The 24399-nt window shown below is 46.2% G+C and overlaps 1 protein-coding gene and 2 non-coding genes across 3 annotated transcripts in view; all 3 read left to right on the forward strand.

Moving 5' to 3' along the window:
- The window catches only part of DDRGK1 (DDRGK domain containing 1), a 642973-nt gene that overhangs the window by 437 nt on the left and 618137 nt on the right, over window positions 1-24399 (forward strand). The window lies entirely within an intron of this gene.
- On the forward strand, window positions 1326-1489 carry LOC137435859 (U1 spliceosomal RNA). Its single transcript, XR_010986154.1, has one exon. It is a non-coding gene; the product is annotated as a U1 spliceosomal RNA (small nuclear RNA).
- On the forward strand, window positions 5684-5847 carry LOC137435860 (U1 spliceosomal RNA). The gene has a single exon (XR_010986155.2). It is a non-coding gene; the product is annotated as a U1 spliceosomal RNA (small nuclear RNA).

Consider the following 24399-nt stretch of genomic DNA (forward strand, 5'->3'; position numbering starts at 1 on the left):
TCATGAAAAAGTAAACGCAGTCCTATTTTCCTATTCTTTAAATTTTTAAAGAATATTTAATTACTATTAATATTTAATATTAATATTATTTAATATTTAATTTAATTATTTAATTATTTCATATTTAATATTATCCTTTATTATTGGAATATTTAATTTATTTAATATTTAATATTTAATTAGAGGGAATTTAAAGAATTTAATATTTAATTATCAGCATATTTCCTACGAAAATTCCACCTTCCCACTTTATTTTATTCCATTCCGAATTGATTTTAATCCGTTCCAGGGTTGAAAAAGCATTATTACAGGATTGATGAAATGCCATCATGCGCTGCTTACGGTTATAAAAACCGCAGCGGTCGATTTGAATGAAGAAGAGGAATCACATTACATCGGCAAATGACATTCGTTTTGGAGAATCGTGGGGGAGCAAAGATGGCGGACAAATGCCTTCAAAAATGAGCTTCCCTTCCTATCCAGTTAGTACAGAGATCAGTGGTTGGGACCACTGATCTAAATATAACCGGATCACTGGTTTGCTGAAAAAACTGAAGTCGCCCGCCGCCATCTTGGTACTCACCATAACAGGAAAAACGCCCGATAAAACAAAACTCAGTTTATTTTAAAACCTGCTCTTCGTAATCACGACGACATGAAAAAGCGCTATAAAAACGAAAACAACCTGCTAATCATTCATGTTTATTCCACGTTGTTTATTTACTGTGGAATTTTCGGTCCGTAGGGAGTCCCAATATGGCGGCCTCGCGCCCACCAGCAAACGTACTCTCATCGGCTGGGAGTTCCCACGATGACACAGCTCAGTGGTCTGGACTGTCCACACAATCGCATCCGCAAACTCAACCAGAAAGTTCAAAACCTTTTCCTACATCGACTCGTCTTAATCATCCATCAACTATGAACACAAGGATCCATGTGCGATGGAGTAACTTCAAATAGATTATTGTTACAAGATCGCGAAAATCGCGACTCAATATCATGCGTCATGCGTTGATACAGTACTTAGCGTCACAACGTCACGGTGGCGTCATGACGTCAGGCCAGCGTCATGACATTTCGGCTTCCTCGGAAGGCATCCAGTCGCTAAATCGTTTATAATCTGCTCCAATCTCAGCAGCAAAGCGAGAAATTATCCAAATAAATAAATCATAATATCGAACCTAATATTACAATTAGGATTTGTTTACAAATATCGTGCAAAATTCACCATTTAAATAGATATTCAGGGAAAAGTGTTGAATACGTCCTGGTAAAGTAAGGCGGTGCTCGCACTAGGACAAGGGAGACCGTGGGGTAAACAACTCATACTTACCTGACAGGAGAAATACCATGATCATTAAGGTGGTGTTCTCAGGGCGAGGTCCACCCATTGCACTCCGGGTGGGTTGACCCTTGCGATTTCCCCAAATGTGGGAAACTCGACTGTACAATTTGTGGTAGTGGGGGACTGCGTTCGCGCTATCCCCTGATTGTTAAACTAAAAACAGATTAATTGTGGATGTAGCTATTAGTAAGGCAGCTTAGCGAGTGGATGTAGCTCTTAGTAAGGCAGCTTAGCAAATGGATGTCGCTGTTACTAAGGCAGCTTAGCAAATGGATGTAGCTATTAGTAAGGCCGCTTAGCAAGTGGCTGTAGCTATTAGTAAGGCAGCTTAGCAAGTGGCTGTAGATATTAGTAAGGCCGCTTAGCAAATGGATGTAGCTCTTAGTAAGGCAGCTTAGCAAGTGGCTGTAGCTATTGGTAAGGCCGCTTATCAAGTGGATGTAGCTATTAGTAAGGCAGCTTAGCGAGTGGATGTAGCTATTAGTAAGGCAGCTTAGCGAGTGGATGTAGCTATTAGCAAGTGGATGTAGCTATTAGTAAGGCAGCTTAGCGAGTGGATGTAGCTATTAGTAAGGCAGCTTAGCAAGTGGATGTAGCTATTAGTAAGGCAGCTTAGCGAGTGGATGTAGCTATTAGTAAGGCAGCTTAGCAAATGGATGTAGCTATTAGTAAGGCCGCTTAGCAAATGGCTGTAGCTATTAGTAAGGCAGCTTAGCAAATGGATGTAGCTCTTAGTAAGGCAGCTTAGCAAATGGATGTGGACGTTCTGGACAAAAGTGATACATTTTCCCCCACATGCTTCGCATAGCTTTGGCTTTTAATTTTTGGTCGGAACTTTCCTGCTCCTTTAACTTGAGCTTGCTCCTGGACTCTGTGTCCGTCTCACCCACTGATCTCTACACAAACTGGATTGGAGGCTCGACGCCAAATCAACGCCAATCGGTCCATTCGCTGTGAAGTCACCGCAAGTATATTCGTCGCCATATTGGTTCCCCCAGAAAATCTGCGTCCGTTCATTGTCTTTATCAAAAGACAATGCCTGCTATATTTTATAAAATAATTTAATCGAAATTTCAATAAAACACTCGAAAAATTGTTTTCAAAAACAAAACAAAACATTGTTTTCAACGACTACTGAAGAAGACAAATGGGAATCTTTCTCAAGGATCCGGCATTTCAGCTGCAGTATCCATGGCTGTTATGAGCAATACCGTGCTGTTCATATGGACTTATTTCCTGAACTGCACTCACACCAGTTTGAAACTGCAGTGGAAGATAATCATATTCACAAGCTCGTGAAGATAGCAGCTTCTTGTTATTGTCGAATCAAACTCTTTCATCTTGGGAAAAAGGAGACGGAAGCCATCACCGGAGAGAAAGTCAGGAAGCAGATGTCCAAACTGATTTTGTTCAAGCACCAGTGAGATTATAGAACACACATGATACAGTGCACACATGTTGCTATTTTATATTCTGTAATTATAATTTGTCATAATTTCGCAATATCCTGACGTGTCTTGGAGGAGAATAACAAAAATATTTACTATGACCATTGACCATCATGTTTCTCTGCCCAGAAGTATAACTCAGAAGTTTGTTTTCACTATACTGTTACAGACGCGGTTTAGATGTTACTTTGGGCCGAGCGGATGGTCCACCGCGACCGTTACAGGATCCCCGATTGGCCCGACTCCCCCAACGTTGACCAGATCGCACCACAGATATTCAATTTGGAAACCTCTAAAGCGACCGAAAGAGAAGGAAGAGAGAAGAAGACAGAGTACGGAGGAATAACAGGATTTATTATACACACAAGCAAAAAGAAGGAGCGATCAAAATTATTTACAAACAATGGATGGAAGAAGCAGTCACACAGTGAATCGTTAGCTTATACTAGTCAATTTACTTAACCCCAGGACAACGATTAGGACAGACGACGTTCACACTTACACGGGGGATATTGCAGGCAGGTATGGCTTGAGGATGGATGGTTGTTTTGGGAGGCAATGGAGGGTCCAGCGTGGATTGCTGCCTGGCGCGTCCTTTTCGTGGCCTGCGGCCCCTTAGCTGCCCGCTTAGCTGCAGCGCAGCTGGTCGCACGATGGCTCGCACACACCTGCTCGTTCAGGCGTCTTCCTTCTCCCCAGCAACAACGAGCGACAGCAAGCAAGAGGACGGGGTCAGAGCAAGAGCTGGAGGGGCAAGAGCAAGAGCAAGAGGAGCAAGAGCAAGCCAGTGGAGTGCGTCCCGCGGCGACTTATATTGGTTTTCTCACCGAACCTTCGCGCACTTTCTCGGGGGTTCCCGCTCCGCCCTCTCTTAGCCAAACCCCTTGTTCTGGGTTGGATGAGCGGGGCCGACTTACTCCTCCCCCCTATGACGAGGGGGGCGACCCGTCTTCTCTAGCCACTCCCCTTGTTCGTAATGGCCGCAAATGGCGAAAACCGGTCAGCAGCTGCAGGTACTGCGCCGTCACGTTGCACAGCAGTTCAGTACTGCAATAAACGTTTGCTGTGAAAGCTCAAGTGGGGGAATCCCTGGCACTTGAGCTGCCATGGATCATCGGAGGGGCCTACGCTTTATTTCGTTTGATGCAATGCAGAGTCAATCTAGTGGGAAACACATATTTAGCCTACATAGAATAAGGAAATAAACTATTTAAAAAGATATATCGTGGCCTGTGTGTAAGTTTCATGGAATTAACTAGGAGGACGGCTGCGACCATTATTTACATTACGAGGGTGTTACACACAACAAAACCATACTTTTCACATTCGTTACACTTTCTCCAAAATTGTTACACTTCTCAAAACCGTTACACTTCTCAAATTCGTTACAATACTATTCTGATTCTTTGATAAATGGATGCAATTTATTTTCAATGGTACTCACTTCAGTAAGAATATTGTGCCATGTGGAATGAAAAAACAAAACGAACACTTGACCACAAATATGGTACGTATACAAGTATTCACATCCCAATTTATTTTGCAGATCCATGTTATATTATCAGTCATGAAAAAGTAAACGCAGTCCTATTTTCCTATTCTTTAAATTTTTAAAGAATATTTAATTACTATTAATATTTAATATTAATATTATTTAATATTTAATTTAATTATTTAATTATTTAATATTTAATATTATCCTTTATTATTGGAATATTTAATTTATTTAATATTTAATATTTAATTAGAGGGAATTTAAAGAATTTAATATTTAATTATCAGCATATTTCCTACGAAAATTCCACCTTCCCACTTTATTTTATTCCATTCCGAATTGATTTTAATCCGTTCCAGGGTTGAAAAAGCATTATTACAGGATTGATGAAATGCCATCATGCGCTGCTTACGGTTATAAAAACCGCAGCGGTCGATTTGAATGAAGAAGAGGAATCACATTACATCGGCAAATGACATTCGTTTTGGAGAATCGTGGGGGAGCAAAGATGGCGGACAAATGCCTTCAAAAATGAGCTTCCCTTCCTATCCAGTTAGTACAGAGATCAGTGGTTGGGACCACTGATCTAAATATAACCGGATCACTGGTTTGCTGAAAAAACTGAAGTCGCCGGCCGCCATCTTGGTACTCACCATAACAGGAAAAACGCCCGATAAAACAAAACTCAGTTTATTTTAAAACCTGCTCTTCGTAATCACGACGACATGAAAAAGCGCTATAAAAACGAAAACAACCTGCTAATCATTCATGTTTATTCCACGTTGTTTATTTACTGTGGAATTTTCGGTCCGTAGGGAGTCCCAATATGGCGGCCTCGCGCCCACCAGCAAACGTACTCTCATCGGCTGGGAGTTCCCACGATGACACAGCTCAGTGGTCTGGACTGTCCACACAATCGCATCCGCAAACTCAACCAGAAAGTTCAAAACCTTTTCCTACATCGACTCGTCTTAATCATCCATCAACTATGAACACAAGGATCCATGTGCGATGGAGTAACTTCAAATAGATTATTGTTACAAGATCGCGAAAATCGCGACTCAATATCATGCGTCATGCGTTGATACAGTACTTAGCGTCACAACGTCACGGTGGCGTCATGACGTCAGGCCAGCGTCATGACATTTCGGCTTCCTCGGAAGGCATCCAGTCGCTAAATCGTTTATAATCTGCTCCAATCTCAGCAGCAAAGCGAGAAATTATCCAAATAAATAAATCATAATATCGAACCTAATATTACAATTAGGATTTGTTTACAAATATCGTGCAAAATTCACCATTTAAATAGATATTCAGGGAAAAGTGTTGAATACGTCCTGGTAAAGTAAGGCGGTGCTCGCACTAGGACAAGGGAGACCGTGGGGTAAACAACTCATACTTACCTGACAGGAGAAATACCATGATCATTAAGGTGGTGTTCTCAGGTCGAGGTCCACCCATTGCACTCCGGGTGGGTTGACCCTTGCGATTTCCCCAAATGTGGGAAACTCGACTGTACAATTTGTGGTAGTGGGGGACTGCGTTCGCGCTATCCCCTGATTGTTAAACTAAAAACAGATTAATTGTGGATGTAGCTATTAGTAAGGCAGCTTAGCGAGTGGATGTAGCTCTTAGTAAGGCAGCTTAGCAAATGGATGTCGCTGTTACTAAGGCAGCTTAGCAAATGGATGTAGCTATTAGTAAGGCCGCTTAGCAAGTGGCTGTAGCTATTAGTAAGGCAGCTTAGCAAGTGGCTGTAGATATTAGTAAGGCCGCTTAGCAAATGGATGTAGCTCTTAGTAAGGCAGCTTAGCAAGTGGCTGTAGCTATTGGTAAGGCCGCTTATCAAGTGGATGTAGCTATTAGTAAGGCAGCTTAGCGAGTGGATGTAGCTATTAGTAAGGCAGCTTAGCGAGTGGATGTAGCTATTAGCAAGTGGATGTAGCTATTAGTAAGGCAGCTTAGCGAGTGGATGTAGCTATTAGTAAGGCAGCTTAGCAAGTGGATGTAGCTATTAGTAAGGCCGCTTAGCGAGTGGATGTAGCTATTAGTAAGGCAGCTTAGCAAATGGATGTAGCTATTAGTAAGGCCGCTTAGCAAATGGCTGTAGCTATTAGTAAGGCAGCTTAGCAAATGGATGTAGCTCTTAGTAAGGCAGCTTAGCAAATGGATGTGGACGTTCTGGACAAAAGTGATACATTTTCCCCCACATGCTTCGCATGGCTTTGGCTTTTAATTTTTGGTCGGAACTTTCCTGCTCCTTTAACTTGAGCTTGCTCCTGGACTATGTGTCCGTCTCACCCACTGATCTCTACACAAACTGGATTGGAGGCTCGACGCCAAATCAACGCCAATCGGTCCATTCGCTGTGAAGTCACCGCAAGTATATTCGTCGCCATATTGGTTCCCCCAGAAAATCTGCGTCCGTTCATTGTCTTTATCAAAAGACAATGCCTGCTATATTTTATAAAATAATTTAATCGAAATTTCAATAAAACACTCGAAAAATTGTTTTCAAAAACAAAACAAAACATTGTTTTCAACGACTACTGAAGAAGACAAATGGGAATCTTTCTCAAGGATCCGGCATTTCAGCTGCAGTATCCATGGCTGTTATGAGCAATACCGTGCTGTTCATATGGACTTATTTCCTGAACTGCACTCACACCAGTTTGAAACTGCAGTGGAAGATAATCATATTCACAAGCTCGTGAAGATAGCAGCTTCTTGTTATTGTCGAATCAAACTCTTTCATCTTGGGAAAAAGGAGACGGAAGCCATCACCGGAGAGAAAGTCAGGAAGCAGATGTCCAAACTGATTTTGTTCAAGCACCAGTGAGATTATAGAACACACATGATACAGTGCACACATGTTGCTATTTTATATTCTGTAATTATAATTTGTCATAATTTCGCAATATCCTGACGTGTCTTGGAGGAGAATAACAAAAATATTTACTATGACCATTGACCATCATGTTTCTCTGCCCAGAAGTATAACTCAGAAGTTTGTTTTCACTATACTGTTACAGACGCGGTTTAGATGTTACTTTGGGCCGAGCGGATGGTCCACCGCGACCGTTACAGGATCCCCGATTGGCCCGACTCCCCCAACGTTGACCAGATCGCACCACAGATATTCAATTTGGAAACCTCTAAAGCGACCGAAAGAGAAGGAAGAGAGAAGAAGACAGAGTACGGAGGAATAACAGGATTTATTATACACACAAGCAAAAAGAAGGAGCGATCAAAATTATTTACAAGCAATGGATGGAAGAAGCAGTCACACAGTGCATCGTTAGCTTATACTAGTCTATTTACTTAACCCCAGGACAACGATTAGGACAGACGACGTTCACACTTACACGGGGGATATTGCAGGCAGGTATGGCTTGAGGATGGATGGTTGTTTTTGGGAGGCAATGGAGGGTCCAGCGTGGATTGCTGCCTGGCGCGTCCTTTTCGTGGCCTGTGGCCCCTTAGCTGCCCCCTTAGCTGCAGCGCAGCTGGTCGCACGATGGCTCGCACACACCTGCTCGTTCAGGCGTCTTCCTTCTCCCCAGCAACAACGAGGGACAGCAAGCAAGAGGACGGGGTCAGAGCAAGAGGACGGGGTCAGAGCAAGAGCTGGAGGGGCAAGAGCTGGAGGGGCAAGAGAGTGGAGTGCGTCCCGCGGCGGCTTATATTGGGTTCCTCACCGAACCTTCGCGCACTTTCTCGGGGGTTCCCGCTCCGCCCTCTCTTAGCCAAACCCCTTGTTCTGGGTTGGATGAGCGGGGCCGACTTACTCCTCCCCCCTATGACGAGGGGGGCGACCCGTCTTCTCTAGCCACTCCCCTTGTCGTAATGGCCGCAAATGGCGAAAACCGGTCAGCAGCTGCAGGTAAGGCGCCGTCACATTGCACAGCAGTTCAGTACTGCAATAAACGGTTGCTGTCAAAGCTCAAGTGGGGGAATCCCTGGCACTTGAGCTGCCATGGATCATCGGAGGGGCCTACGCTTTATTTTGTTTGATGCAATGCAGAGTCAATCTAGTGGGAAACACATATTTCGCCTACATAGAATAAGGAAATAAACTATTTAAAAAGATATATCGTGGCCTGTGTGTAAGTTTCATGGAATTAACTAGGAGGACGGCTGCGACCATTATTTACATTACGAGGGTGTTACACACAACAAAACCATACTTTTCACATTCGTTACACTTTCTCCAAAATTGTTACACTTCTCAAAACCGTTACACTTCTCAAATTCGTTACAATATATATTGTTACGGACCGTGGCTAAGATGTTGTTTTGCCGAGCGGATGGCACCGCGGCCGAACAGTTACCCCGACTAACCCGATTCCTGGACGTTGGCCGAAATCGCACCACAGGTATTCAATTTGGAAACCTCTAAAGCGACCGAATGTAAAGAGGAAGAAGAAGAAGACGTACAGAAGAGTAACAGGATTTATTATTTACACGCTCAAAGTAACCAAGGAGAAGGAAAGATAATAAAATAATATACAGAAGAATCAGAGACACAGTGCAATTATTAGCTTATACAAGCTTAATTAATACCCAGGGACAAGACACACAGAACAAACTCACGTACACAAAAGGATGGAAAGGCAGGAGGTGGATGGCTGGAGGGAGAGGAAGGTCCAACGGGTCCTGCAGCACGATCGGCGCGTTTCGCAGCCGCCGCTCCTTCGCGGCCCTGCTCAAAACCGCCGTCCAGGCCCCAAGCGGCTGTTGTTGCTGCTGTGGCTGCTGCTCCTGCTGCGGCTGTGTGGACGTCGCATGCTCTTTTTAGGACTCGTCTCTCTCGTCTTGTCAAAGCTCATCTGGTCCAACCCCTCAACTCAACAACTCTCTTGCACGTCTCCCTGTCCAACCACTCTTTCTCTATTGGTCCAACAACTCCTCACCACCGACAACCACACGTTCTTCTTGCGCGCGCGCTTTTATAGCGCCTCAGGCGATCAAGCCGCCGGCCTTCAGGACACGCCCATCGGTATGCTCACCTCGGCCCTGGTTGGTCGCGTGACCCTCTGGCTCCGCCCTTGATGACGACGGGTGGGCACGCCCTTCTTCCCCGACCCGAGCACATGTTCAATGGTGGTTTTGGAGGGGATGTAATTGGCAATTGAGGCTTGGCAATGACGAAAGGGGAAATGGAGGTTTTGGGAATGGGAATGAAAGGGGATCTATCTTGTTTCACTTGGTGCAATGGAGTGTCATCTTAATGGAGGACAAGGCCTTACCCTAATACACATAATAAAGATATAACTATCAACCAGGGGGAAATCTATGATTGGCTGACGTGATTGTTTATGACCTAATTATGGGATGCCCTTTGACCTTTATACATAACTGGAGTAAGGAGGGTCCAGAATAAAGCACTAATAATAAAAAACACAATAAAAAAACACAATCCTCATATCCATAACACTGCACCCTCCTCCTCTTAGGCACGCCCCGGGCCTATAACTTTAACTTAGTGTGACACGTAGGTGTAGTTCCCTCTACTTTTAACCTGACCCTGAGTGCGACAGTTTTAAAACATAAATAAATATGTCCCGCTGCTCCATTGCACCCTGCCTAACAGATTCACGCCCACAGCTAACCGAATTGCGGAATGGTCTTCAAACTATACACTGACGGTGGGGAGCATTATTCACAATGGCTCTGCTTTTATTTACAAAACTAACCCAGGACCTGTGATTGTTCTTTTGGGGGGGAGAGACAATCTGCTCTGCATCAATGCACCCTGAAAGCACCCAAAACGCACCAACACACCCTCAAGCACCAATCGGTGCACAGTCATCATTGTTCATGAATAAAATAAATCGACAACCCCTAACCCTGCAGGTGGTCTCTTGCTCTTTGGCTCCCTCTGTTGGCTATTTGCTTTCTTCCAGTTGTCATCTTCTTTGCTGGCGGCCTATTTGTATTTTTTTTATTTTTTTTATTTTTTTTGTATACAAGATCGAGGCTCGTGAAAGAGCGAACATTAATCACACAGAAAGACAAACCGACACATAAAACATATAACATCGGGAGCGGTAGACAAGATGGGGAGAGAGGGGGAAGGACACAAACACAACATTTGAGAGCAGGGACCGAGAGACATGGAGACATCGAGAGATCTGAGAGAGGGCGAGGGCTTTGGGGGGGGGGGGCATGGGAAGGGGGCGGTGGGAGAGGTATAAAACATATGGACACTGCCAGGACTTCCAGGAAAGAAGTTGGAATTTCAAACAAGGTGGATCTGGGGTGAATTAGCGGGGGTAGAAAAGATGAAGGTTTTGGATGGGGGAAGATAAGAGATGGTGGTGAACAGCTGTTTTAAAGACTTGGAGGGAGGAGTGGGATTGAAGGGAGTGAGGGAGTTTGTTCCAGAGGCGGGAGAAAAGAGGAATGAAAGAGTGAAGGTGAGCAGAGAGCCGAGATTTCGGCAGTTTAACCATCAGAGGGTTGCTGGCAGATCTTGTGCGACCTGTAGGAATATTTGGGGGACAGAGCACAGAGAGAGCTGGGGGTGCAAGGCCGGAGAGGAGTCGGTAGAAGACAGAAAGACCACCTACCTGCCTGCGGTGAGTGAGTGAAAGGCCCTCAGAGATAGCTTCATCGCGGGAGATTCCAATAATTCTGAAAGCTTTGGTTTCAACAGCGTGAAGCCGAGCTAGGTGTGAGGCAGGAGCACCGGCCCATAGGGGAGAACAGTATTCCATTGAGCTGCGGATGAAAGCCTTGTATGTGGTGAGGAGCTCAGGTGTGCCGAGGAAGGACTTCGCACGACGGAGGATGCCCAGTCGGCGACTGGCTTTGGAGGCCAGCTTGGAAATGTGGTTTTCCCAAGAAAGATCATGGCAGATAGTGAGACCCAAAATCTTGAGCGACAGAACTTCTTGGAGAGGATTGTTGAGAAAGTAGATGGGAGGGTTGTCCAGTCGATCTTTTCGGAGAGACATAGTAAGAGTGTGAGATTTGTCAGGATTGAAAGAAATGTTCCACTTGTTTGACCAGTCTGTGATTTTGTCCAGGTCTTCAGTGAGTGAGGAGGCAGCAGACTGCCGATCTGAGGGAAGAGGAATGGAGCGGCAGAGAGTGGAGTCATCAGCAAAGAGATAGAGAGGATTTTCGAGAGAGTCAGAGAGATCATTGATGAAGACCAGAAAAAGCACGGGGCCCAGAACACTGCCTTGGGGAACTCCAGCCTGAACAGGAAGAGGAGATGAGAGAAACCCATTCAGGGCCACACGTTGACGACGACTAGAGAGGAAGTCCGCCAGCCATGCGTGGAGATTTCCATGGATACCAAAGGAGGAGAGTTTGGTGAGCAGAGCGGGGTGCCAGACCGTGTCGAAGGCACGTGATATGTCGAGGGAGACAGCTCTAATTTCCTGTTTGGCATTGAGGACCTCCATCCATTGTTGAGACAGCAGAAGCAGCATGTCCAGAGTAGAGTGACCTGGTCTGAAACCAAATTGATGATCAGAGATCAAGCCATTGGAGAAGAGGAAAGATTTCATATCCGAAGCAATGATGGATTCCATGACTTTGCTGATAATTGGGAGAAGGCTGATTGGTCTGTAGTTGCTAGGATCTGTTTTTGCACCTTTTTTGTGCAAAGCGGTGATGTTGGCTGATTTCCAAGCAGATGGCAGTTGACCTTGAGCAAAAGAGAGGGTGAAGAGAACAGAGAGAGGGTGAGATAGAGCAGCAGAGCAGGATTTTAGGACCCGTGGGCTGATGCCGTCGGGTCCAGTTGCAGAATCAGAGTCGAGGGTTGACAGAAACTTTTCCACCTTGTCAGGAGGAAAGGACACGGAGTCCAGGAGCAGCAGGGTACGACTGGGTATGGTGGGTACAGAGAGGGATGGGTTTGGGACACAAGATTTAGAGGCAAACACAGAGTTGAGGCATTCAGCTTTTTCACGTGCGGAGTCAGCTGTGTAGCCGTTTGAGGTAAGGGAGGGTATGAAGGGGGAACAAACACCAGAAACGGATTTGACCAGACGCCACCAGGATTTGGAAGAGGGAGACAGATAAGAGAGTTCGGTCTTGAGAACGGAGAGATATTGTTTCCTGGCTCTCCTGAGGGTGGACACACACTTGTTTCGGGCTTTGTGAAAGGAAATGAGATTTCCTTCCGTTGGATTTGCTTTCCAGGAGACGAAGGCAAGTTGTTTCTGGGCAACAGCCTCACCACAAGATTCCGTGTACCATGGACGGGAGGAAGGGTATGACAACTGAAGATGAGATGGGATAAATCTGTGCATGAGAGAGAGCAATTTACTTTGGAAGAATTCCCAGGATGAGTTGATGTCAGAGGTGGTAGAGATGGGAGACCAGTCCAGATGATTGATGGCTGCTTGAAGACCGTGCCAGTTGGCCTGAGTGAAATGCCAGACTCGTCGACGCTGAGCAGGCTCCCTGAGTATGGTCAGAGAGATGTCCACTTTAACAAGGACATGATCAGATGATCCGATCGGAGCAGAAGAAGAGCAGCAGACATTTTCAGGGAAGTTAGTCATAACCAAGTCCAGAAGCGAAGATGTTCCGTTGACTGAGATCCGGGTCGGGAAATTGACAGATTGTGTCAGTCCCAGTGAGTCGCAGAAGTCCTTTGCTGAGGAGCCATGGCTGGTGAGAGAGGTACCCTCACCCAGCCAACTGGCATGATGACAGTTGAAATCACCACATATGAGGAAGAGAGAGTTGGGATGAGTAGATAGAAGTTGGTCCATATCATCAGACAGCGAGATGTAGATGGAGTCATCACTGTTTGGTGGACGGTACAACACACATATGAACAAGAGGTGGGAGCGAAGGGGAAGCCGTAGCCAGAGGTATTCCTGGGGGTGAGGTGGAGAGAGTGCAGTGCAGGGCGAGTGAGGAAGAGAGTTTTTGATAAAGATAGCAACCCCGCCTCCAGGACGAGGCTCAGGTCTATCATACCGGAGGAGGGAGTAGCCCGGGAGAGATACTATGGAATCAGAGACATCATAAAGGAGGAAAGTTTCTGTTAAGCAGATCACGTCTGGTTTGACAGAAGCAACCTGTATGGAGAGATCAGTTAAGTTTGAACGAAGGCCCCGGATGTTTGAGGTCCATACCGTTAATGAAGAGGAAGGGGGAGCATCAGATACAGAACAGGGGGGAGGAGGGGTAGGGTAAGATGTGGAAGAGGTGGAAGAGGTAGGGAGAGCTGTTGAAGGTGTGTCAGAGATTTCAGAATAGCTCGGAGAAAGGGAAGAATGGGGCGGACAGAAGGTTTGATGGTGATTGGGTGAGCCACAATGAGGTGTTATTTGAGGAGGGGGAAGAGCGAGGCAGAAGGTTGGGGGAGATGGAGGTGAGAGTTTGAAGGGGGAAGAAGTGGGGAGGACGCTTTGAGGAGGGGGGGTGAGAGGGGGGAAATTGAGAAGCAATGAGGGTGGGGAGATTTGAAGGGGAGGGGTGAGGGGGGAGTTTGGGAGGGAAGGGACAAGGGGAGGGATTTGAAAGGGATGGGATATGGGGGAGATTTGGAGGGGAGGGGTGAGGCAGGAGTCTAGGAGGGGAGGGGCGAGGGGGCGTCTTGGCGGGGAGGGGTGAGGGGGTAGTTTAGGAGGGAGGGGGCAAGGGGGGAGATTTGAAAGGGATGGGTGATGGGGAAGATTTGGAGGGGAGGGGTGATGGGGAAGATTTGGAGGGGGGGGGTTATGGGGAAGATTTGGAGGGGAGGGGTGAGATTGGATTTTTGAAAGTGTACGATTTATGGGAAACGAACATTTATTGCAAAATGAGTTTCTTGTGACCTTCGAGTTAAAAATACGTTTAAGGACGCTGGATGGAGGATGGAGTGCAGGAGAGTTTAGGGAATGTAGAAAAAAGGCACTATAGGAGATGGATATTTTTTTTGGGATGAATTGATTTGGTGAGCAAGTCGAAAGCAGCCTTTTAAAGAAGAAGAAGAAAAAGGTGTTATAAAATATGACGGAATACATAACTTGAGGGGAAAGTGTAAACATTGAAGGTTAATGAGTGAAAACTATCTGGGGAAATGGGGGAGAAACACGTGGTCGAAGAACGAACGAACAAGAATGAATAAACGAATGAGAACAGAGAAGGAAATGTTTTTGTTTTTTTTTTTTGTTTTTTGAGTTGAGATTTACACAAGGAAGTAGGCTATGGGTGAAAAGACTGGGAATACAGATAACGAAAGTTATTGGATCACAAACGACGGACCGCTGAGAGAAAAACAAAGCCTCAAGGTTGTACAGTGCACACTGTACAAGGCCTCAAGACACGACACGAATTAACACGATTTTCAATACAGGTATGAAAGATTTGCACCGAAAAATCTTCGTCGGGACACAATATACGTACAACACCATAAATAAATACAGTTTTAACGAAAATACAAATGGGAACAATCACTTAACTTCGATTTCAAATCGTTCGCGACGCGGCAAAGGCCTTGCTCGCGACACGGCAAACAGACGATCAATTTGTGAAAGATAAACACGGAGAAACAACCAAAGTTGCACACAATAACTTCACACACCGAAAGATAAATACAGTTTCGACAAAATACAATTGTGAACAGACTTAACTTCGAAAAACGTGGAGACCGTGTGGAGCTTCGAAAATCCCTCCCACCGTCTCCGAGATCTCGCGAGACCTCAATATTGTCTGTGACCTCAATAATAATATTAAAATAAAATGCACCCAACGTGTCCATTTCTTTTATTTATGGCCCACAGGGGGGCCGACTATGTATGGTTCACCTGTGGGGCATCGGTGCCCTGTGGCCAAGGTCCGCCAGCAAGATCTCGGGCCCTCATGGCCGGTTCCAGCAGAGGGGCCATGCCCAAACCCATGGGGTCCATAAGTGGTGCTCAGCCACAGACATGTGGTCCATAATGTGGTGCATTGATGCAGACAGCTGTGGTTGCGAGAGGTTCGGGCGCACAATGGCCGACTCACGCACGCTCCCCTCGGCGCCCAGTGGCGCACAGGTCCTCATGTGGGAGACAAAGGGGGGAAAGACAGATGAGCGAGGGGTAAGGTCACAAGGGTACACATCAATAAGGCAATGCAAGGCGAAGTGCGTACGGAGAGCGAAGTGAGAAAGCTCGTCCCTACCGTACGTCACCCCCCCTGTCACCTACACTACCCTTGCCCTTACCCCATATGTACAACAATCTACACATTTACAAATCCGTCGCTACCGTCACATCTTCCCCCTATACCAAATTCGTCTTCACTCCCTCTATCCAAAATTTGCCATCACCCAATTCATCATCAATCCTCATAAGGAGGGAGAGATGGAACAACAACACAATGTCACACCCACGTCATGATGCGTCTCACAATCCAAACATTTGCATCAAAAATAATTAAAACAACCTGGCATGGTGTGGAGGTACGTCATCCCAGGTGAGTGGATGCAGATGGTGCGAGGAGACTTCAATCCTAACTATCCTCGAAATGACTTTAACACACTTTACACTACCCGGGGTCTTTTCCTGCCAAACCATTGGCAATCTTACTCTATGTGGTTTTAAAAACCAAATTCCCATTGACCAAACTGTGGTGCTTCTCAATTTGGGGTCTCACTCCCCCGATTCATCTCCCTCTGCCCTTGCACAATTTCAGGACTGGGGTGTGTAGCTCTCCCAGCAGGTCTACCCACCTGCACACCTCCACCACTGCAGTTGCCACCCGAGCTTACCTAGCTCCTCACCCTAACCTATCTAATTGGGGAAGGCCCCTCCTGGCTCTGTCACCCCTCGGTGCCCTCTGGCACTGGGCTACCCGGGTCCGTCCTCCGGATCCTCGGGCCCCATCCACAACAACTCTACCGGCTCCCAGAGCCCACCTGCGGCCTCACCTGGCCGACATCCTCACAGTGGTGGAGTGCCCAAACCAACTACACACACTAACAGGCTACACGCCCAGCCATTTCCACAACACTAATGCACCCATCCAAATACCATTCTTTCACCCGCACCACAGATGCCAATATCCAACCACAATTTACCTATACCCTCTACCTAACACTTACACTACCCTCCCCGGGTATTCGTGATGGGGGTCCATCCGTCCCCCCATTCACACCTTCGCACCATCCACTCCACTCCACAGTTTCCATCATACTCACTCCACGACCATCCATTCCAATACTCCATATATTCCAGACCATTTATTCCATACAACCATTCTCCATTCACCTGTAGTTGCACACCTGTGCAATCTTACATGGTGCCACCTGCACCCTCCTTCCTTCCTGGACCATTTGGTCAGCACAATACACAATCACCTTCTCTCACTCATACACTGCTCCACACACCTGTTCAGTTGCACACCTGTGCAATCACACCTGTTCCTCACACACTTTTCACAATACACTTCTGAATACACTTCCAACACTCACACGGCATCATCTAATCTACCTGTTGCCCTGCTAACTTAGTGCTCCCCGTCTTCCCTTTAAACTAAGCACATACCACGTCATTATCATCCACACTAATCTACCTGCGTCCCCACTACAGGTATCATTGTCACTACCTAATCTTAACGTTACCTAAGGTCATCTTCTCTGGATCCCTACCGTTATATCCTAACCCTCCCGGGCTAGTTTTCACTGCCATTAACCCCATAAGTCTAGTGCTCCTTTGCCCCCTTTGTGAGAGATGGCAAAGTTGCCATCCCACCACATCGGGCATCTTCCACTACCAATTTTGCACACCAAATTTCAACCAATCAAAAATTTGCCAATCACTCTACCAATCATCACTCTGCCAATCCTAGCCTCGGTGCGTCATGACATCATTAAACTCGGCTTCGTAAAGCCGAGCAATGAATTCGGGTGGCTTGGTCGCCTGCAGGTTGAATCCGTCCGGCTTTCGCGACTCTGGGGAGGAGGCATGCTCGGGCCGAGGTTCCACGCATCATCGCGGCTCGGTACCTTGCGGTCCCGGGCCCGGTGGCTGAGGCTCGCCCGGTCGGAACCCCGTCCCCACCAGGGGGCACCGTTCCGCTTCCTCCCACTCGCCCTTGAACAGGACCGGTCGCCTCGCCCGACAAGGCCCGGACTCGACCGTGCGGGGCGGGGCCAAGCCCGAATCGGCAACGACGCTCCGAAGAGAAGTGACGCAGCATCGATCCGCGCCGGGCCTGGCATCCAACAAAGCGCACCGCGCCCCGAGTGCTCGCATCGGCTATCCGTCGCCCTAAACGCGAACCCGTTCAATGTCGATGCTTCACTTGCATACGCGACCCGTTTCACACTCACAAAACCTGGCGTTCCAACGCCTCCAGTGCATCCCACACACTCCGTCCATTCCACCGACGCACTCCCTGTTACACACCACACCTCTCGCGCGCACTCGCCATTCACACACTCCCTTAACACACCTCGCGCACCATCTTGCGCACTCTCCCCCGGTACGTACTCCGTACCACTCACCATGGGCGTGCACTCTGGCATCCACCCACTAACGCGCTCACATGGGCTCTCCCACACCCGCGCCATGACCAACTCAGGTGTGCTTCCACGCACACCCTCAACCATTCCAAGCATGCATTCTCGCACCCGCTCCACCACCAACTCACTCCCTGGGTCACTCTCACCCTCGCACGTACACTCCGTATCGCTCTCACTCCCTGTGTCACACTCCGTACACCCCGACGTGCATTCTCGCTCGCACTCGGTATCACACTCACGCTTCGTAACACGCTCACCCCTTGACGCACACTTTTTTTTCACTCGCGTGCTATTTCCACTCACACCGGACCCTTCACCAACGCCCGGGTGCCATATTGACCCCAATCGCGCGACTATTCTCTTCGCTCCAAACCCCCTTTTACAAAATCTCCCGGCACCACATGCAGCCCGTCTCACCTTCGGGGTTTTTCTTCCTCCCTGCACCGACACCTGCAAATCTTTATAAGGATTATTAAGCACAGCATCGTGATGTGAGCACGGACTTTGTACAGTTTCCATTTCTCCCTCCGATTCCTGGGCTACCTCCATCGTTTTTACAATTTCGATTATTCCCACTACTACTTTTTCTTTATTCACATCAACGACCGCTGGCTTTAATAAAATTTTCTCTCCTACCTCAGCGGTCGCCGGCTTTTCCAAACCCCGGGTCGCGATCTCTATACCCGTCATTGTACCTGCGCTTTCCTCCGCTTCGCTCAACCAGCGCTTCTCGACCCGCGTTACCTCCTCGTGCAGCCATGGGACCTGCTCGCCCAACCCGCAGTCTCTGTCCCTCTCCGCTTCCCTTACTTCATATGCGACTCTGTCCCTCACCAGTCCCTCATTTACTTCTTTGGCCTGGGAAGTTATGTCCTTCAATTCGTCCCCTTTTATTCTATTACAACACCCTTCAATTAGATTTCCCAATTTTTCTCTCTGAGCCCTCTTTTCGTCCCTCATTTGGCCCCTCAATCGCTCACTATCAGCCCTCGCTCTGTCTCCCATTTCTTTCATTTCCCTGCTAAATTTCTTCCTTTCTTCCCTCTGCTCGGCCATGTACGCCAGGCATTGTGTCATGAATAGGCCCCAGTCTGTTGGCACCGCGGGCTCGTACGAGGCGCCATTTTGCGCTTCTCCAACCTCGTGCGCGAGGGCGCCATTTTGCGCGCCTGAAACCTCCTCAACCACATTGCTATTGTTCTCCTCCTCCCTTTCCTCCACATACATTTCCCCGAGGTCCTGGGTCGATTCTACCCCGTCTATCTCTCCCACCGGCATCCCGTCGCCTTGACCAGCCATGGCGCGACTTTCAAATTTAGGATTTTATAAAATACAATTTTTCCTTGGGCCACTCGTAATTTGAGCGCGCTAAGCGCTTCAGGTCTGAATCCGACACTTCTGACACCAATTGTTACGGCCAATTGTACAATTGGTGTTCCAAAATTTGGGCTAAATAAATTTAGTCCCAGGTTCGAATCCCCACTCCTGACTACCAATTGTTACGGACCGCGGCTAAGATGTTGTTTTGCCGAGCGGATGGCACCGCGGCTGAACAGTTACCCCGACTAACCCGATTCCTGGACGTTGGCCGAAATCGCGCCACAGGTATTCAATTTGGAAACCTCTAAAGCGACCGAATGTAAAGAGGAAGAAGAAGAAGACGTACAGAAGAGTAACAGGATTTATTATTTACACGCTCAAAGTAACCAAGGAGAAGGAAAGATAATAAAATAATATACAGAAGAATCAGAGACACAGTGCAATTATTAGCTTATACAAGCTTAATTAATACCCAGGGACAAGACACACAGAACAAACTCACGTACACAAAAGGATGGAAAGGCAGGAGGTGGATGGCTGGAGGGAGAGGAAGGTCCAACGGGTCCTGCAGCACGGTGGGCGTGTTTCGCAGCCGCCGCTCCTTCGCGGCCCTGCTCAAAACCGCCGTCCAGGCCCCAAGCAGCTGTTGTTGCTGCAGTGGCTGCTGCTCCTGCTGCGTCTGTGTGGACGTCGCGTGCTCTTTTTAGGACTCGTCTCTCTCGTCTTGTCAAAGCTCATCTGGTCCAACCCCTCAACTCAACAACTCTCTTGCACGTCTCCCTGTCCAACCACTCTTTCTCTATTGGTCCAACAACTCCTCACCACCGACAACCACACGTTCTTCTTGCGCGCACGCTTTTATAGCGCCTCAGGCGATCAAGCCGCCGGCCTTCAGTACACGCCCATCGGTATGCTCACCTCGGCCCTGGTTGGTCGCGCGACCCTCTGGCTCCGCCCTTGATGACGACGGGCGGGCACGCCCTTCTTCCCCGACCCGAGCACATGTTCAATGGTGGTTTTGGAGGGGATGTAATTGGCAATTGAGGCTTGGCAATGACGAAAGGGGAAATGGAGGTTTTGGGAATGGGAATGAAAGGGGATCTATCTTGTTTCACTTGGTGCAATGGAGTGTCATCTTAATGGAAGACAAGGCCTTACCCTAATACACATAATAAAGATATAACTATCAACCAGGGGGAAATCTATGATTGGCTGACGTGATTGTTTATGACCTAATTATGGGACGCCGTTTGACCTTTAGACATAACTGGAGTAAGGAGGGTCCAGAATAAAGCACTAATAATAAAAAACACAATAAAAAAACACAATCCTCATATCCATAACAATATGTGTATATATATATATATATATATATATATATATATATATATATATATATATATATATATATATATGTATATAATGGTATCTGTAATCTGGTTCTCCAACCTAATGAGCGGACAACATGACGTCATCGCCATGCACGTCCGCCTTGCCTGCAAAGTTCCAGAGGAACCATCTAGCAGTGCGTCATTACGGATTATAAATACAGATACTGTCACAAGTGCATGCAAAACTCACAGTTACCGACCTGGTTTCGCCCTTGTTGGGGCTTCATCAGGGCAATGCAGTGAGGCTTTCCATACACTTGTAACTCTGTGACCCTTTCGGTTTTTATATCAGTCACTATGCGACCTTCATATCATCAGTGGAGAACCGCCAGCAAGGTGTCCCATACAGCTGCTGCTGCACCTTGCTGGGAGCGATATGCACCGCCTGCCATGCGGTAACGTTATCTCTGGTATCCACTCATTACTCAAATCTGGTATCTGGTATCCACTCAAAGATAACGTTACCGTGTGGCAGGCGATGCGTATCGCTCCCAGCAAGGTGCAGCAGCAGCTGTATGGGACACCTTGCTGGCGGTTCTCCACTGATGATATGAAGGTCGCATAGTGACTGATATATATATATATATATATATATATATATATATATATATATATATATATATATATATATATATATAAACAGTCACGTGAAAAAGTAAGTACACCCCATGTAAAGTTTTGACTTTTTCAACATATTTCAACATACAGCTATTTGATCTTCATTTCAACAACATTGATAGATAAAGGTGATATAATATAACAAATATCATGAAACATTTACATTCTGTAGTCCATTTTATAATTTAAATAAACATAAATGCAAATTTCGCATGTGGAAAAAGTAAGTTCCCTCCTACATTTATCACTACTTCAAATACCTAAAATTAGAATCAGGTGCACCAGCTCAAGTGCAAATGATTAGAACATCGTTAGAGAGGATCTTGGAGGAACCTGTCTTATTTAAACCTCAGACATTTAGTTTGGTTTGCTCTTTGTTGTTGAAGTGTGCAGCGTCACCATGCCTAGATGAAAAGAGCTCTCTGAGGACTTCAGAAAGAAGGTTATAGATGCCGACGAGTCTGGGAAGGGATTTAAAAAGATATCCAAACAATTTCAAATCAATCATTCGACTGTCCGGAAGAACATCTACAAGTGGAGAAGATTCCAAACAACTGCCAACTTGTTCAGGCCAGGCCGCCCCAGCAAGTTCAGCCCGAGAGCAGACCGCAAGATGCTGAAAGAAGTCTCTAAGGACCCCAGAATGTCATCACGCGACCTTCAGGTAGCTCTTGCCACTGTTGATGTCAAAGTGCACGAGTCTACCATTAGAAAGAGGCTGCACAAATTTGATCTGCATGGGAGGTGTGCCAGGAGGATACCTTTGCTGTCCCGAAAGAACATCAGGGCAAGACTAAAGTTTGCCAATGAACACCTAGGCAAAGACCAGCACTTCTGAAACAATGTGCTCTGGACAGATGAGTCAAAGGTAGAGCTATTTGGCCACAGTACCAGAAGACATGTTTGGCGAAAACCAAAGACAGCATTTGACCAAAAGAACCTGATACCAACTGTAAAGCATGGTGGTGGAAATATGATGGTTTGGGGCAGCTTTGCTGCATCAGGGCCTGGGCAGCTCACCATCATAGAATCCACTATGAATTCTTCATTGTACCAGAGGGTGCTTGAGGATAATGTGAGCCCATCTGTCGGAGAGTTGAAGCTCAACCGAAGGTGGACCTTGCAACATGACAATAACCCTAAACATACCAGTAAATCCACCAAGGAATGGCTGAAAAGAAAGAAATGGAGGGTTCTGGAGTGGCCAAGTCAAAGCCCGGATCGAAATCCCATCGAGATGTTGTGGGGGGATTTGAAACTAGCTGTGCATGCAAGAAACCCCTCAAACATCGCACAGCTGAAATAATTCTGCATGGAGTGGGCAAAAATTTCTCCCAGTCGATGTCGGAGACGAGTAGACAGTTATAAGAAACGCCTACTTGAGGTTGTTTCTGCCAAAGGTGGCAATACCACCTATTAGAGCCAATGGCGTACTTACTTTTTCCACATGCGAAATTTGCATTTATGTTTATTTAAATTATACAATGGACTACAAAATGGAAATGTTTCATGATATTTGTTATATTATATCACCTTTATCTGTCAATATTGTTGAAATGAAGATCAAATAGCTGTATGTTGAAATATGTTGAAAAAGTCAAAACTTTACATGGGGTGTACTTACTTTTTCACGTGACTGTATATATATATATATATTTCAATGTTGAAGGCTCCAGTCACAGACTATATATTCCTCATTGAGACCAGGCCTTAAATAAAAGAGCTGCATTGATGAAAAAGTGAAGAAAGAGAGAATAGTCTAAGAGTTTTTGAGGAAGTAAAAAAAAAATTGCTTTTTGTAAAGGGGAAGGTCGTAAGTGTTTAGAAATACATGAGAAGGTAAATAGTTCCAGAGTTTGGCAGTGGCGGGAAGAAAGAAGAAACTACTTCAATTTTCATAAAATAAAGGTTTTAACGATCTTTGAACAAATGTGGAAGGTGCTATAAAGCAGTCTTATATACCACCCTTATATTCCGCCCTTATATATTAAGTTTAAATAGGTTGTTCCTCGGAATTTCAAATTCACCACCCTGTTCCAAAAAAATTGATCAGAAGGACAGACGGACAGACATGGGCCAATTGCTTAACCCTGCTTTTCGCTTCACATGCGCGGGGTAATTATTCTCCATCATGTGTGTCTGTCGTTGTTAAACGAAATTGAAGATCAAAATATGTACATTTTGACAATAAATAGCGACAATGAAACAAATATTTACTGAGAGTGAAAAGGAAAAAGTTGAATGTCGGTCAAATCGCATTAGGCCTCGAAATAAAACTTAAGCTTCTTTAAAGTATTACCTTGTGAGTTACGTACAAGTGGTTGTCCGACAGGATGGTCGAGAGGTAGTGCAATTGCATTTGAGATCTCCAGTCAGAGTTTGATTCCCGACCCGTCTGTCGGATTGGTGCTTTGTAGGCAGGGTGGTGCATCACAAAGTGTACCGCTTCTCGGATTGATAAGGCAAACCACCCAGTGTTCTCCTTGCTGTGAGGGTTCGGAGCGAGGAAGAATATACACTTTTATGTGCTGGTGATAACGTCTCCTGGGCATGGATGTGCGACGTGAACAGATGTGGTGCCCAAGGAGCAATGCTACTTCCATCATTGATTGTTGTTCCCACCCCTTTGTGGATCAGATCGTCGGTGTGTGCCAAGAAGAGTTACAAGCTGCTCAGCGTTGGAACGGGGTTGGAATGCTGCATCTCCTTGCCAGTACGCCCTGGTACAATATCCTCTTATTTCATTACATTTAAACTCGAGTTTTGATGTATTTTGTTGGTATCATAATCATTTAATGTGAAAATCATTTATTTGGAGATCATGTGTAGTTTTTTTTGGATACATTGCCGAGGCTCGTGGAAGAGCTAGTATTAGTAAGCTGAATGGATCAGGACAAACAGGACAAAGGGAACAGTTGAGAGAGGGGAGAACACCAACAGCAGAGTTAAAGGCCAAGATAAAGGTAGACTTGGACAAACAATGGATGTGGGGAGTAATGGGGGGCAGAAGAGGATGCATGGAGCGAACAAGATGGATACAGAAGGAAACTCTCAGGAGGGAAACTGGAAATGTGGGAAGAAGGGGGATTGGGGTGTGAGGTGAGAGGTGCTTGATTGGAGGAGTGGGGGTGGGGGGGGAAGGGGGTTAACGAGGGTAAAAAAATCATGGTTTTGGATTGGGGATTTTTTTTATTTTTTTTTATTTTTTATTTTTTTTGTATACAAGATCGAGGCTCGTGAAAGAGCTAACATTAATCACACAAAAAGACAAACCGACACACAAAACACAAAAAACAAGGGGAGCGGCAGACAAGATG

Source organism: Myxine glutinosa, chromosome 3, assembly GCF_964187855.1.
Source record: "Myxine glutinosa chromosome 3, kmMyxGlut1.1, whole genome shotgun sequence".
NCBI classification, from domain to species: domain Eukaryota; kingdom Metazoa; phylum Chordata; class Myxini; order Myxiniformes; family Myxinidae; genus Myxine; species Myxine glutinosa.